Source organism: Oncorhynchus masou, chromosome 2 (assembly GCF_036934945.1).
Source record: "Oncorhynchus masou masou isolate Uvic2021 chromosome 2, UVic_Omas_1.1, whole genome shotgun sequence".
Taxonomy (NCBI): Eukaryota; Metazoa; Chordata; class Actinopteri; order Salmoniformes; family Salmonidae; genus Oncorhynchus; species Oncorhynchus masou.
Genome location: NC_088213.1, coordinates 5,242,426 through 5,247,425, shown reverse-complemented (window position 1 = coordinate 5,247,425; position 5,000 = coordinate 5,242,426). Strand labels below are relative to the sequence as shown.

General features: G+C 42.3%; 1 pseudogene; it reads left to right on the top strand.

The window, feature by feature from the left end:
- LOC135552268 (non-muscle caldesmon-like) overlaps window positions 1–5,000 on the top strand; it is a 73,863-nt pseudogene that overhangs the window by 41,317 nt on the left and 27,546 nt on the right.

Below are 5,000 nucleotides of genomic sequence, written 5' to 3'. Positions count from 1 at the left end.
AGACACTGCTAATAAAGTCTTCCGGTGTCACATTTATCTGGCCAAAATCAGAGGGACAGGAAGATATTATATGAAAGCAGATAGAAGACATCACTGTTTAGAGGATCTCTGATATAGTCTATAGATATTATATAAAAGCAGGTGGAAGACATCACTGTTTAGAGGATAGTCTGTGTTGATATGTGGTCTAGTCTGTTAGACATCCTGGTGAGACTAGAGACGGCCTGCTCCTCTGGCTGGGCAGTGAGATCCTGGTGAGACTAGAGACGTCCTGCTCCTCTGGCTGGGCAGTGAGCTCCTGGTGAGACTAGAGACGTCCTGCTCCTCTTGCTGGGCAGTGAGATCCTGGTGAGACTAGAGACGGCCTGCTCCTCTGGCTGGGCAGTGAGATCCTGGTGAGACTAGAGATGGCCTGCTCCTCTGGCTGGGCAGTGAGCTCCTGGTGAGACTAGAGACGGCCTGCTCCTCTGGCTGGGCAGTGAGCTCCTGGTGAGACTAGAGACGGCCTGCTCCTCTGGCTGGGCAGTGAGATCCTGGTGAGACTAGAGACGGCCTGCTCCTCTGGCTGGGCAGTGAGATCCTGGTGAGATTAGAGACGGCCTGCTCCTCTGGCTGGGCAGTGAGATCCTGGTGAGACTAGAGACGGCCTGCTGCTCTGGCTGGGCAGTGAGCTCCTGTGCTATAGCAAATGTAAATGGAGCTGGTTGGGTTAAACCACACTTGCCTGAAGCAAGAGTAATTCTTGTGGCGTGCAGGAGGCCTGGGGTCAGACAAGTGTTGAAACGGTTTCAGGTTGACTTGAAAGAGGAGCATAGGGAGTATAAGTCCACCATCACTTTAGACTAGACCCACAGGAATCCTTCGCTATACCCAACATAGCCATCAAAGGAGTGTGGATTCATTAGATGTCTTAAGAATGAGCTATACCTTTACTTACCAATGAAATATACTACCCTAACCCTACCTCAGAGTACTATCAACCCTAACCCTAACCCTACCTCAGAATACTATCAACCCTAACCCTAACCCTACCTCAGAGTACTATCAACCCTAACCCTACCTCAGAGTACTATCAACCCTAACCCTATCTCAGAGTACTATCAACCCTAACCCTAACCCTACCTCAGAGTACTATCAACCCTAACCCTAACCCTACCTCAGAGTACTATCAACCCTAACCCTACCTCAGAGTACTATCAACCCTAACCCTACCTCAGAGTACTATCAACCCTAACCCTACCTCAGAGTACTATCAACCCTAACCTCTACCTCAGAGTACTATCAACCCTAACCCTACCTCAGAGTACTATCAACCCTAACCCTACCTCAGAGTACTATCAACCCTAACCCTACCTCAGAGTACTATCAACCCTAACCCTATCTCAGAGTACTATCAACCCTAACCCTAACCCTACCTCAGAGTACTATCAATCCTAACCCTACCTCAGAGTACTATCAACCCTAACCCTACCTCAGAGTACTATCAACCCTAACCCTAACCCTACCTCAGAATACTATCAACCCTAACCCTAACCCTACCTCAGAGTACTATCAACCCTAACCTCTACCTCAGAGTATTATCAATCCTAACCCTAACCCTACCTCAGAGTACTATCAACCCTAACCCTACCTCAGAGTACTATCAACCCTAACCCTAACCCTACCTCAGAGTACTATCAACCCTAACCCTACCTCAGAGTACTATCAACCCTAACCCTAACCCTACCTCAGAGTACTATCAACCCTAACCTCTACCTCAGAGTACTATCAACCCTAACCCTAACCCTACCTCAGAGTACTATCAACCCTAACCCTACCTCAGAGTACTATCAACCCCAACCCTAACCCTACCTCAGAGTACTATCAACCCTAACCCTACCTCAGAGTACTATCAACCCCAACCCTAACCCTACCTCAGAGTACTATCAACCCCAACCCTAACCCTACCTCAGAGTACTATCAACCCTAACCTCTACCTCAGAGTACTATCAACCCTAACCCTACCTCAGAGTACTATCAACCCTAACCTCTACCTCAGAGTACTATCAACCCCAACCCTAACCCTACCTCAGAGTACTATCAACCCTAACCTCTACCTCAGAGTACTATCAACCCCAACCCTAACCCTACCTCAGAGTACTATCAACCCTAACCTCTACCTCAGAGAACTATCAACCCTAACCTCTACCTCAGAGTACTATCAACCCTAACCTCTACCTCAGAGTACTATCAACCCTAACCTCTACCTCAGAGTACTATCAACCCTAACCTCTACCTCAGAGTACTATGAAAAATGATGTTCATGGAATAATATGTCTTGTTTTAAAACAGCAACAGCATCAAGAAGACCCAGCCTCCCATCCCCATCTCCAAGATCGACAACAGGCTGGAACAGTACACTCATGCCATAGAGGTATACTATGCTGTACTTTACTATACTTTACAATACTGTACTATACCTTACCATGCTTTTCAATACTATACTATACCTTACTATACTTAACAAAACTGTACTATGCTTTAATATACTTTACTATGCTATACCTTACGATACTTCATTATGCTTTACTATACTTTACTATACTTTACTATACTTTACTGTACTTTACTATACTCTACTGTACTTTACTGTACTTTACTATACTTTACTATACTTTACTATACTTTACTATACTTTAGCGTGCTTTACTATACTTTTCTATACTTTACTGTGCTTTACTATACTTTACGTGCTTTACTATACTTTACTATACTTTACTATACTTTAGTGGGCTTTACTATACTTTACTATACTTTACTATACTTTAGCATGCTATCAACCCTTTACTGTACTATACTATACATTACTATACTTTACTATACTTTAGCATGCTTTACTATACTTTACTAAACTTTACTATGCTTTACTATACTTTACGATACTTTACTATGCTTTACTATACTTTACTATACTTTAGAGTGCTTTACTATACTTTACTATACTTTACTATACTTTACTATACTTTAGCATGCTTTTACTGTTCTATACTATACATTACTACACTGTACTTTACTATACTTTACTATGCTTTACTATACTTTACTATACTTTACTATACTTTAGCGTGCTTTACTATACTTTACTATACTTTACTATGCTTTACTATACCTTACTATACTTTACTATACTTTAGCATGCTTTTACTGTACTATACTATACATTACCATACTTTAGCATGCTTTACTTTACTTTACTGTGTTTTACTGTAATATACTATAAAACACTAATATACTACACTATAGTGAGACTATACTGCACTATACTATACTATGATATGCTATGGTATACTATACTCTATTCTACCGTACTATACTATACTATGATTTACTATACTCTACTGTACCATACTATACTGTACCGTAACCATACTATACTATACTGCACTATACTATACTGTGCTATACTATACTATACTACACTATACTATACTATAGTGTGATATACTAGACCACACTATACTCTACCATACTGTACTATATAATACTATACTAAGCTGTGCTATACTGTACTATACAATACTACACTATATTTTACTATACTGTACTGTACTATACTATACTATACGACACTGTACTATACTATACTATACTATACTATACTATACTATACTATACTATACTATACTATACTATACTATACTACTGTTTTCTCCAGTGCTCCCGTTCCTCCAACAGCTCACATTAGGAGTTCCCAGAGTTGGTTAACACTGTACTGTATTATACTAATCTACTGCTATCTTACATCCTCAGAGTTTTCATCCCCTGTATGACCTACAACATTTAAAGCTGCTCCTTTATTTAGTTGATCGTAAACCGTAACACAGGAGTGGCCAAGCCTCCCCCGAACAGAGAGGAACCGGCTATGCAGGCTCTTTCTTTAGCCTTGTGTAACAACACAGTCTAACCAATTCAGTCCAGACAGTAAACGGGAGTTAACGGTCATGTCTCATCTGTCCAGACGTCCTCTATGGAAGCCAAAGCAGCCAGGCAGCAGGCTCTGGCGGACCTGCCCAGCCCCACTGAGCCTGTGGCCTCCAAGAAGAATCTGTTTGAGGCCGGGGAAGCTTGGAGCCAGCCGCCCAGGGAAACACCTTCCAAGGTAGGGAAAGATGCCATACGGACAGCCATGGTCTTTGAGCGAGGGGCTGGATATGCAAAGCTATGCAGTTGCTGATAAATAGAGACATACTGCAACATGCTCTTATTGATAACAGACCTCAGACCACTTTAGTGAACACTATCCAAGGTATGAAGGCATCGGTGGGCCTCTCCTCCATGTTTAGTCAACTCGATCCTCAAATTACTCATAACACAAAAGTAGCATTTATACCTTACCTTATTGGGTTTATTTGACGGGGGAAAATGTGCAGTGTTCAACACTTCTGTCTCGGTGCCAGATTTGGCAAGTTGGTTCATTTTCATCTGTAGTCAGTGACTTAATGGAAAATGCTTCTGCGCCTTTTATTAGGAAATAGGATGGCATGTGTTATGTTAATACGCGACTTCATCATGATTCATCATCTGTGTTTCTCAGGATACAGAGGGTCTGAATGTAGGCGTGGTTTTACTGACCTCATCCACCAATGGGTGAAAGGGAACCCAGACGGAAGCTGCAAAAGCCTCTCCAAGCCAGCGGTGAGTAACAACGGACACCTGTATCTCCCAATTCTCTCAGAGCTACTCACGTTGACTTAGTTACTTCAGAGGTACTCACGTTGACTTAGTCATGGCAGAGCTACTCACGTTGACTTAGTTACATCCGAGCTACTCACGATGACTTAGTTACGGCAGAGCTACTCACAATGACTTAGTTACATCAGAGCTACTCACGTTGACTTAGTTACATCAGAGCTACTCACGTTGACTTAGTTACGGCAGAGCTACTCACGTTGACTTAGTTACATCCGAGCTACTCACGATGACTTAGTTACGGCAGAGCTACTCACAATGACTTAGTTACA